Source organism: Pseudopipra pipra, chromosome 19 (assembly GCF_036250125.1).
Source record: "Pseudopipra pipra isolate bDixPip1 chromosome 19, bDixPip1.hap1, whole genome shotgun sequence".
NCBI classification, from domain to species: domain Eukaryota; kingdom Metazoa; phylum Chordata; class Aves; order Passeriformes; family Pipridae; genus Pseudopipra; species Pseudopipra pipra.
The window spans coordinates 1,859,925-1,872,223 of NC_087567.1; positions in this window are offsets into that span (position 1 = coordinate 1,859,925).

A 12,299-nucleotide genomic window follows, 5' to 3' on the forward strand; every position below is an offset into this window, starting at 1 on the left:
CACTGCCTTTCCAAGATCCAGGAGCTTCCCAGCATGATGAAGGAAGATGCAGAGCCACTGGGCACAGCCCTTTGAGCAAAGGTGTGCCCACTGGCTTCTCTTTCCAGTGATTTCATCAAGTGATGGCCAGAAAGTTGTTGAACTGCAAATAATTAGAACAAAGTCGATTGTGATGTGAAATTTGCTGTGCAAAATGCAGTTTGTGGTGCATCCTTCAAAAGACAGGACAGCTGGATCCCATTTGTTTTGCCAGCAGAGACTTGTCTCCCAGGGAAGGCAGGACTGCTGGTTTTGGTCCTTAGTTTAAGCACTGTTTGGAAAGATGACCTTCATCCCCCTGTGCCTTGGTGCTTCTGTGTGTTGAAGAGAAGCAAAAATATTTCACTCTCTCCCCAGCTTTGACCAAAATTTCTGTGGCCAGTCACTGGTTTGCAAGATGAGCAGAGGAGAGTGGAGAGCACAGTTTTGCAGCTTGGAAGGGGTGCACAGAGCATTTCACTGCTTGTGAAAGGATCATAGAAACATGGAAATGTTGATGTGCAGGGGCTGCTGGAGGCCTCCAGTCCAGCATCCTGTGGGCAGAGTGGTTGTCAGCATTAGGTCAGCCCTGGATCTGGAAAACTCCCAAGGATGAAGAGACATCCAACTCAACCACTCTGATGAAGACATTCCTGTGCCCACCACAGCCTGTCCCTCCCCTGTGCCCCCCGGCTCTGCCCTCGCCATCACCACCCTCTGAGCAGTGTGGAACTGCCCTGAGGCTCCTCCAGCCTCCCCTTCTCCAGAGGGAAGCCCAAATCCCTCCCTTTCCAAGCAGTTTGTGCCAAAGAGGAGCTGTAACACCACAAATTGTGACATCCCAGTGCAACCACCACAACCAGCACGGCACAGATTCCCTGGCAGTGCCCTCTGGCCCTCAGCTGGAAGGTTCAGGAGGTGAAGTTTGCCCTGTCCCTCCATCCTGCCTCCTCCCAGCTCCCCAGCAGGGCTGGGAAGGGCATGATACCCATTCCAGAGGCACAGGGATGCTCAGGAATTTGCCACAAGCATCTCCTGAGAGGTCTGTGCTCCTTCTTCGCGTGTGTGTGAGGACACAGCTCCGAGGCAGAGGTTGGAAATGACTCCTGTCACTGTTTCGTTGCCTCAGCACAATTTCTGGACATGTTTCCTAAGAAATTTCTGCAAGAAATTCTTGAAATGTCATTAAAATGGAGCTTCTTCCATGTTCATTCTGTTTTCTGAGATCTACCTCCACTCCTACCAGATCTTAACAGACAGTTGATGTTCTGCCTTAAATCAGGTCCTTCTGTTGTGTGCAAAGTTCACCAGCTCTCAAAATGATCTTTCTGAGCGTAATTAATTCTTTAAAAAGTCTAAATTTTAAATTATTGTCTCGTCTTAATTATCTTTTCAGAGGTTTCTCTGTTCTTTCTGAGTTTGGTAAGAAAATTGCTTAAGCACTGTCAGATAACTCAGTAATTTCCCAATTAATATAACTAATGTTTACACATAAATGACTTCTTCTTTTAGCAAGCACTTGCAGCTTCAAGTGACCTTGATAACCTCATATATTAAGTATTTCTCTCACAGGACACAGATATACTGATTTTATTATACAAATATTCATCTTTACTACAAGATATTCCCAAATTAACCTCTTTGAAGAGGCTTCTCATTTGATAGAGAACACAGGTTGCTGCACTGAGGAAAAGACATTAACATCTAATTAAGCCCCAAAATTATCCAGTAGAACTACTTGGTATCTTCCTTCAAAACATTCTCTTCCTTTCAGTTCCCAAAGAACATGAAAAATGGAGAGTGAAAGGTGTTCCCAAGAAATAAATCCTCTTAGGACAGAATCTGCAGCCCTTCATGAGCAGGCTGAGGTGAAAGTGTTGGGATTGTTGTGCAAAGGAGGCTCTGCTGGCAGAGCTCAGGAATTCTGAACCAAGTACTTCATTTCCTCCCCTGTCTTTCCAAAACCCAATCCCTGCAGGCTCTGCCACGTGGAGCAGAGTCTTTTCCCACTTCAGCAGGTGCTTTAGGGACTGTGTTGAGGTGAGATGATGTTGGCCAGAACTTTATGTTTGAGCAAATCTCTCCTGTGTGGCAGGTTGTGACATGGAAAGCTCTGTCCCCTGTTCCTCAGGCAGCTCCATGCCAAGGCCAGCCCTGCCAGGAGTCCCTCACTGCCATGGAAGGACTTTGGGCCAGGAAAGCCCCTGAGGGGTGCAGAGCCCTCAGCCCCACGCCAGGAGCAGCAGCAGCAGGGGGGGAGGGAGGTGTGAGCCAGAGCAAAGAACCCTCCCCAAATGGCTTTCAGGGCTGACCATTTTGCTCCCTCCTCAGCCAGAGCCAGGGCTGGTCTCTGCCAGGGCCTCTGGGCTCCAGCCAGCACAGTGAACCAGGTGCCAAGGGGGGTCTGCTCTGGAGCCAGGCTGGGAGAGCTGGGGGTGCTCAGCTGGAGAAGAGGAGGCTGCAGGGAGACCTTGCAGTGCCTAAAGGGGCTCCAGGAGAGCTGGAAAGGGACTTTTCCAAAGGGTGTGTGGAGACAAGACAAGGGGAAATGGCTTCCCACTGCCAGAGGGACGGGGTTAGATGGGATATTAAGACGGAATTCTTGGCTGTGAGAGTGGGGAGGGGCTGGTATGGAATTCCTAGAGAAGCTGTGGCTGCCCCATCCCTGGAAGTGTCCAAGGCCAGGTTGGATGGGGCTTGGAGCAACCTGGGCTGGTGGAAGGTGTCCCTGCCCATGGCAGGGGTGGGACTGGATGGGCTTTGAGGTCCCTTCCAACCCAAACCATTCTGTGTGTCTGTGACTCAACAATTCTCTGATCTTTAGAATGAGGACCCCACAGCCCCACTGGGCTCCTGTTCCAGTGTCTGAGCACTCTTTGACTTAAAATATTTTTCCCATCCCTGAGAGTGTCCCAGGTTGGGTTGGAGGGGGCTTGGAGCAACCTGGGCTGGTGGAAGGTGTCCCTGAGGAGATGGTGAGAGCTGTCCTGATGTGGGTGGAGGAGGGAGATTCTCACACAAATATGAAGTTTTCATAATATTGCCCAAAGCCAGTGATGTTTAGCAAGAAAACCAGCAGGTTTCTCTGCAGAGAAGTGCAGAGGACCAAGGACGACTTGTAATAATTCTCAAGTTTTGAAGAAAGTGGCAACCAGGAGCTGCCTGGTTCCATGTCTTTCCAAACCATAACAGTCTCTTGATAAATCCATTTAAGTTTAGATAGATTTTTCCTGCATATGGTTAATTTAAAGTCCATTTAACATTGGTGGTTTAATGTATTTTGATTGACTTTTAATTTGTATTCAAGTGAGCTTGACACAAGCCATCAATAAAGATGCATAATTGAGTGTGAATCAAATTTACAAAATAAAAATCCTAGGAAATGTATGTTAAGCTCTATAACTACTTAAATAAATTGCAGAAATGAAGTGTTTTGTTCTTGGTAGTAGTATGTAGTGCAAGCTGCTATTTACTCACACACCCTAAAAGTTGAGTTAGGGAGGGGAAATAATTATTCTTCTTGAATCAAAGACCTCCCAGTCCTTTTCACTGGAAATGATTTGATTTATCTTTGCTGTGGAGAGGCAACTGGGATGCTCAGACATCCTGCTTCATCTGAGCATCTTCGATTCAGGAGGAATTTCTCCTTCCCTCACAAATTCCTCCTTCTCTTTGACTCATCTTTTAACTTTCACCCCAGACCCCACCGTGGAACAGGAAGGAGGTCAGGGGAGAAAAGTGCCCACAAAATGAACACAGGAGGGGAGAGGTTGGTGAGGGAAGAGCACAAGGAGAAGCTCAGGGTACAGGAGCAGCTGATGGTCTCTGGGAATGCAGCAGGTAATTGAGAGAAATTCAAGGAATACTTTATCTTTTCACAAAGGTTAGTGGAGTACTGGAAAATGAACAAACCACCCATTTTAGCTGAAGAAGAGCAAAGTGAAAGACAAGTATCAGTGAGGAACTGGAAAGCTTTGGAAAGAGCAGACTCCAGAGTGAGTCTCAGTTTGTTGGAGTTCTGAATTTGAAGGAATTACAGTGGGGATCCAACCCTAGAAAACTGGATCCTCACTTAAATTTAGCAAAACCACCCCAGGTTTTTTTTGCAAGACAGTGTGAGATTGTCTTGAGGACTTTGGGAGAAAAAGACAACAAAGCTGCAGGTGACTGAGCTGTCAAAACACAAGGAGTGTGCAGCTGGAAATCAAAAGAGGATATCCCAAGGACAGGACAGCAACAAACAATTAGAGAAGAAAGGATTGTATATATATGTTTTTATTTTTTCTAAAAGAACAACACAGACAACATCAGCTTTTGGACAAATAGCTGCAAACCCCCCACAGTCATTTTACAAAATCCTGAAGGAATGGAAAGAGCAAAGCAGAAAGAAATCACAAAGGAGAAAGGGAGGAACAAATTTGTGTTCAGAAACCCTCCAAGCTGTTCCTGCATCCACTGACCACGTGTTCAGCCTTTATTTTCCATCTCGGCACTGAGCAGTGACACAGGACTGCCCACTGCACCTCAGAGGGCAGGGTGGGAAAGCCCAGTCAGACCAAAGAGCTCTAAAACTCAGATCAGGCAATGAGAAAACCATTTCTACTTTGAGAGGTAAAACAAACCCCTGTGTGGCTAATTTGGTAACTGTTTTGGGAAGCAGAATCTTCCTTTCAGGGCTTTTCCTCTGTGTCACCTTGTTGTAGAAAACGTCTGTGTTCATCATCCTTGACTGTCTCAACAACCAGGGGATGGAAGAGACACTTCTGGAACATGATTCATCTGCCCCAGCACAGACACCCACCAAAGGATGAGCTGAGTGTACATTCAAACACTTCTGTCAGCTATAAAGGGAATCTGGACAAGCTCAGAAGTAAATATTTGGATTGCAGACGTCTAAATCTCTGAGATGAATCCTGCCCTGGGTCTCTCCAAACAGAAATTATACTGCTAAGGACACAACCTCCCAAAGCAGGAATGAAAACAGGGAGATGAAGAAAAAGCACAACTGAGGAAAAATATTACCATGATAAAGGAGAGGTTGAATTCCAGGGAAGGAGACAAATACTACAAAGGAAATGCAAAACAGTTTTTATGGTGCTACAAACCAGGTAGAAACAAGAGATAGAACTAACTCCAAACTGTGATGCTGTGCAGGGAAATGGGCTTTGAAAGAATCAGCTTTGTGGGCGTTGAAGGAAAATCAGAGGCTCTGGATCCCTCATTTCCTCGTCCTGGGCTTTGTTCATTCTGCAGAGCTGGTTTGCCACCCCACTGTTATGAAATATCTTTCCACACCTCTTAGATATCATTATCAACCTATTTTGCATATCATTTAAAAAAGAAAGAGATCAGGTCAGTCAGATAAGACCTACTTTCTCTCTGGTTGTTGACTAATGTTAAATATATTCCCACTCTTTCTCTGTTGGAATCTCATCTCAGTTTTTAGAGTGTTTCTATGACAGGGGTCAGATCTCCCTGGCTCACCTACAGTTGTGACCTTCAGAGACCTCCCCAGCATCTCCAGGCCCACTGGCCAAGGGAACCAGCCCTTTCCAGCCTCTTCAGCCCAGGTTTTCTGTGCTTGCTGATATAAATATGTTCACTGATGACAAATATGGTTTAACATCATCCTTCCCTGTCAAAGTGCTGAAAAATAGTTCATCATCCTCATGTACTATTCACCCCGCTCCTTCCCAAATTCAGAACACGTTTATTTCTTTATATACATCCAAATTTATGTTTATTATCCCTTTGTTGTGCCAGCCACTGATTTTCCCAGGTGTTTCAGCATGACAGTTCTCTTCAGTTCAGAACTTCTAACACACAATAATTGCCACCAGCATTTCCAGGGGTCTATTTGGTTATTACTTTTACTTCTGTAGCTCTGTCTGTGTTTCCTTCCTGCACTCCACAGTCATTCCTACAGGGAAGGAAGGTAAACATGGGAGAGGCCAGAAGAGGGGCTGAGTTTCCACACCATAACTTCTGCACTCCCTTGGTGCTTCTCCACCAACATAAGGAGCAACTGTACAGTAATAACCCCTCATCCTCTGTTCTGGAGTTGATCAGCTCTAGTTTCTTATTGTCCTGTGGGAACAGACCTCAAGAACGTGTTTGGTGCAGGAGAGAATCACCGAAGGCAATGCTCTGGGGAGCAGTAGAGACAGAGGGATAACAGAGAATCACAGGATCACAGAATCAATGAGGTGGGAAAAGACCTCTGAGATCATCCAGTCCAACCCATGACCCAACCCCACCTTGTCACCCAGACCATGGCACTGATGCCACATCCAGGCTCTGCTCAAACACCTCCAGGGACGGGGACTGCACCCCCTCCCTGGGCAGCCCATTCCAAGGGCTGATCCCTCTCTCTGGGAAGAACTTCTTCCCAATGTCCAACCTAAACCTGCCCTGGTGCAGCTCCAGGCTGTGCCCTCTTGTCCTACTGCTGGTTCCTGGGAGCAGAGCCCGACCCCCCCCGGCTGCCCCCTCCTGTCAGGGAGTTGCAGAGTGAGAAGGTCTCCCCTGAGCCTCCTCCTCTCCAGGCTGAGCCCCCCCAGCTCCCTCAGCTGCTCCTCACAGCACTTGTGCTCCAGACCCTTCCCCAGCCTCGTTGCCCTTCTCTGGACCTGCTCCAGCCCCTCCATGTCCTTCCTGAGCTGAGGGCCCAGAGCTGGACACAGCACTCGAGGTGAGGCCTCAGCAGTGCCCAGTCCAGGGGCAGAATCCCTGCCCTGCTCCTGCTGCCACACTGTTCCTGATCCAGGCCAGGATCCATTGTCTTTCTTGCCCCCCTGGCCCCCCCTGGCTCCCGTTCAGCTGCTGTCAGTCAGTCCCCCCAGGTCCCTTTCTGTCCCCCCACTCTGTCCCAGCCCGTGGGGCTGCCAGGGGTTGTTGTGGCCAAAGTGCAGGACCCGGCCTGTGGCCTTGTTGAACCTCACCCCGTTGGATCCTTCCCATCTCTCCAGCCTGGCCAGGCCCCTCTGCAGAACCCTCCTGCCCTCCAGCAGATCAACACTCCCCCCCAGCTCGGTGTCATCTGCACATTTGCTAATGGTGGACTCAATCCCCTCATCCAGATCATCAATGAAGGTATTAAACAGGACTGGGCCAAACACTGAGCCCTGGGGACACCTCTGGTGACCAAATGCCAACTGGATGCCCCGTTCAGCACCACTCTCTGGGCCCAGCAAACATATACCAGGGACCTCATCTCCCTGCCTGTGTGGGCACACAGCCCCTGCCACCCCTCTCCTTTCCCTTACACCCCTAAAACTGCCTAAAAGTCTGACAAAGTCACAACCATTGTGACTCTGAGAGCAATTTTGACCAGCCCTATTTAAAGCCACCCTCGGATGAAGTGCCCCACACTCTCTCCCAGCAAGGTCAGACACCAGGGTTTGGGCTGAGGCACAAACAAAACCCAGCAGAAATGGCAGGAGGCAGAGCCTGGCATTTGCTGGAAAAACACCCACACTACAAGTTTCCCAGGGCTAGGAAAGGCCAGCTCATTTCCAGCTCAGAAACAAGTGGAGTCAGGAGAACTGGCTGTGACCAGAGGACAAGGGCCTGCTGAGCCCAGGCCAGGCTGTGCTGAGGTTGCAGCTGGTAAATGAGGGACTGGGAATGAATGGTCCAGAATTGCCTGCTGGAAAAGGAGCTGGGAGGGACAAGAGGGTGGGCTGGCCCTTTGGAGTGGTTCCTCTCACAAGCACTTGGAATATTCACTGGGCAAGGTCAAAAGCCCAGGTGTGCCTGTCCTCTCCTCCCCACCACTCTCCAGCTGAATTCATCTGGCACATGAAGGACCTTCCCTTTGGGCCCTGTAAGCACTGATTATCCCATGGAAAGGAACAGCAGGAGAATGCTGCTCATACCCCAGGCCACCTCAAGGTTAAACCCTCACAATGACCCAAACAAAGGTCTCCTCAGTTCAGATGAAACCCTCAGTGACCTCCATCACCCCTGTGGTCACATTGGGGCCTCTCCTGCTCAGGTGAAAGGTTTTGGAAGTGCCAGGGTTCAGGCAGGAATGAGCCTTCACACAGGTCTGAGTGATTCCAGGGCTTCCCTCACCATGCACACATATTCCAGAGGGATCTCTGGGATTGCTCCAAGCCCAGCTGTCAAGGGGTTAAATGAGGATGAAGGCGTGACACTGATGCCTCAGTTTAGGCATCTAAATGCCATGTGACCTCAGCCACTTTCCTTTAGCTGAGGTTTATTTTCACCAGTGCAAGAGTGGAAAAGCAACTGTGGTGGCCTGGGATCTTGGAAAAGGAGAATGTGTGAAAATCCAAGGGGTCAGAGCTGGGTGGAAATTCCCCATCCTCCTTCCCAGTCTGCCAATGCAAATTATTTTCTCTGGACTGCAGTTTTCAGGACAGGAAAGCCATCCAAGATAAAAGATACCTGCAGCTCCCAAATCCCATGACAAGAGTTGTCTGGAGACCAAACCCACAACAGGAATTATGATCCAGCCCTGGATTATATCGGCTCAAGCAGAGAAAGTGCCAGGGACAGGAGGAGACAGGAATGATGGGTCCCAGCAGCAGGAGGGCTGTGGAGGGTCTGAGCAATAGTGTGAGGTCCAGACACACTCTGGGAATATTTCACCTTCCTGCCTTCTGCTTCACCAGGGAAACAAAGGAGATACAGATGCTGGGTTATAAATTTTAAAGCAATTCTGCTGAGAACCTCCTTTTGAATTTAGAGGCGAATTCTTCATCTAAATGGATTGAGAAATTCTCCCTCTGAACTCATCCATCTCCTAATAGGACACCCTGACACCAGCTGAGTCAATCCAATGTCTGCTGTTGATCTGAGTGTGTTCATCCAAGGCTGACATGACATTTCTTTTGTTGACAGAGCTCATATGTTACAGCAGCCTGTCCTTCATATTTCTCTATCTTTCACTGCTTCAGCAGCTGCACACCAGGAGAAACTGCTGCATTTACTTATTGCTCCAAGGTCCATTTCCTAGACATTCCCTTCCCCAGCTAAGGGCAGCTTTTGTGTGTTAAATCCTAGGTTTCAGCTGGAGAAGGATTTGCCCTGGAGATGATTCTTTAAAGGCCAATGCAGCAAAGTTCTCCTAAGCACTGGAGCACCTGATTTTAATTTCAGGAGCAGATACTTAATGATATTATTCAGCACCTTTTATGCCAAAGGATTCTTCTCAAAAGTTGGACTTTGACAGAGAAATCTAGAGATGGATCTGGATGATCAGCTCAGGCAGGACTTCATGCACCAGGGCATTTCTGGAGAGGAACATGACAGGTAATTTGAACTCTGTCATACCAAGTTCTAAATCTCACTCAGATTGCTGGGATGAGGATTTTAACAGGCAACTCTGCCCTTGGAGCATGATGGGACCTTCTGCACTGAGAGCAGAGCCCGTTTGTGCAAGAAATGAACCTGTCCTTGGAGTCCAGACTGGGACAAATCCTGGGAAAAGTGCTCTGGGAAAGCGTGACCTGGTCCTGTCCTCATGTCCTGGACATTCCCTGTGGAGGGACAGAACTCTGGGCTGGCTGGTCACTGCTCTCACTGACAGTGGGACCTCTTGTCATTTATGCAGGTATGGGCAGTGTGGACACTGAGCACAAACACTGCTTGGCAGGTTCTTCCCTTGGAGAAGCATGAACAACAAAACCAAAAACCCCTTATGCATAAAGAGTTAATCACAGGGTTGATGCCAGGCCTCCTCTGAAATCAGAAATACATCAGAGCTGAAAACTCCTGTGAACAGATGACAGGGGAAGGGCAAACAGAGGCACTGGGAAGGTCCTTTGGGTACCATGTTTCTGCCTTCTTGTATCTGCATCCCAGATCCCTGAAGAGAAACCCATGGAAGTGCAGGGTGAGCTGCTTTCTGCCATGCAGCAGAGCTCTGTGACCTTTAGATCATCTTTACACACCCCAGCAGCTTGAAAAACAGTTTGTAAGCTACTGAATAAGATGTAAATTATGACTGATTAGTGCTAAGGGTTGTGTGGCCACACAGGAACTCACTGGGCAGCAACTGCTGCTCCTGGTGGTGCCACCAGTGCCACCACAGTGATTGTCACTGGAGGAAGGTGTGATCCTGGGCTGGTCACAGACGTGGTGATGCTGCTTGTGGATGTGTCACTGACAGAAAATTATAACACAGGGACTCTCTGCTCTCGAATTCCCCCTGTCTGAGCCTTGTGTGGGCTCTGGAAGTTCAGCTCACCAGGCTCTGGATGTGTCCCAAAGGCTCAGCTTGTCAGGGCCAGTTTTCCCTGGGTCACTGGGTTGTGGAGTGGGTAGGACAGAGGAGCTGGAGCTGGCAGGAGCACATGGAGATCCAGCTGCATTGTCCTTGGAGAGCTGCCATTTCTTCCTTTGCTGGGCAGTTCCTGCTCTCTGAGCTTGCAAGACGGATAGAGAAGCTCAGGAAAAACTCTAAACTGAAGTTTCCAAAGAAGGGGTGAAGGAGAGGTGAGACAGAGCTGCCACGAGGCTCTGCCTGCCTGGGGGGCTGCTCTGCACTGCTCAGCAGGCACTTTGCTCCAGGGGGAAGAGGCAGGCGAGCCCTCGTGCTGCATCCCACTTTAGGGACCCCCTGGCTGGGGCACAAGCTGTGCCAGTCTGGTCAGCAGAGAGGGGGGGGCTAAAGGCCCCCATCAGGTTGCAGTTGGACAATGTGTTTTCTATGGCTCTGCTGATGAGGACCTGCTGAAGAGCTCAAATTCCACCACTCTCCAACCTGGACCTGCCAAGGAGCTCAAATCCCACCCCTTTCCAACCTGGACTCCTTCCTGTCCCCTGAGCTTACACACCATGAGGTGTTACATCACTTAGAACATGAAAATATATAAAATCCAGGCTGGGGAGCAGCAGCTGGGAGCTGTGGGAGCTTTGAAAGCTCTGGCCAGGCAGGAGCTGCCCTGCAGGGAGATGTTCCTGCTGAAGCCCTGCTCTGACATCTACAGCCATGCTGAGCACGTGGTCCAGCTCAGCTCAGCCCCATGTTCTCTCCATCTCAGCCCAGGGTGGGTCACAGGCTCTGCTCCCTTCCCTGGAGGAATCAGATCTCACTCCTCAGTTCTGTGTTGCTCTTTGCCTCATAAAGTTTTATTAAAGACTTCCAAGGGATTTTCTCTGCACAGCTGCCCAACCAATGCCCTTCACAGCACATCTCCAGCTCTTTAAATATTCACAAAGCTGGATCTACTGCTTAATTGAATTTCCTCTATGAATGAATCAGTTATTTTTCCATCTCCTGCAGCAAAGAGGCAGACAAAGTGTAAAGCTGGGGTAGTACACCAAGAAAGCAATTCCTCACTAGTTACAGGCTGAGCCAACTCACCCCTGCCTGGATCAGGTCTCCAAGATCATTCTTCTCCCCAGACAGTCTTAAAATCACAGATTCCTGCAATAATTCTTGTCAGGATGCACTGCCAGAGGTCTCCAGTCCAAGCCCTGCTCAGGGAAGGGATACCATCAAAGCCAGAGGAGGTTGCTCATGCAGCCAATCTTCATCATCCAAGGATGGAGATAACCCCTTTCTCTGTGCCTTTACCTCAAGGCTGGCTGTCCCTCATTGTGAAATGTTTATTTTCCCTTACATTTGGTGAGATTCCTGTTTGTTGTGTCTGTTGTTGTCTCCTGTCCTTTTGAATGAACCTCCACCAAGGGCCTCCACCTGTCCCACAACCTCCCTTAGGCAACAGCAGGAACATCTCTCAGCCTTCTGCTCTTAGCACCAGGCAATTTCAGCACCCTCAACCTTTCCCTGTGCTTCAGCACATCGTGCTCCAGCCCCTAAACTGGATCCAGAACTTCAGATGTGACCTCACAAGTGCTCAGTAGAAGGGAATGGTCACCTTCACCTCCCTCAGTGTGCTCCTTGTGCTCCTGCTGACACAGCCCCACTGGCTTTCAGGGACACAAGACATGCTGCCAACTCTTGTTGCCCACCAGGAGCTGGCATTAGTCAGGCTTCCCCTAATGCAGAATTATTTAAAATCCTGGTTTTCTCATTAATAAAAGGGAAGAAGGAGGAATGGGCAGAAATTCATTGATGTCAGGTAGGGGGAGAGCAGACAAGGCAAATGCTGGAAACTGTCTCAGCCTCCCCTGGTGCTCACTTCCCATTTCTTGGAGGTTTGGGCCATCTCAGAGAAGTTATTCTGCACAGATGTCTTGGCTCTGAGGTCAGCCAAAGGAGCTGCCCTGCTTTATCCTTGGCCAGGAGTTAATATCCAACTGTAGAGCAAGGAGAGAAAAAAGGAGCCTCAGGGTTTGGGTCACAA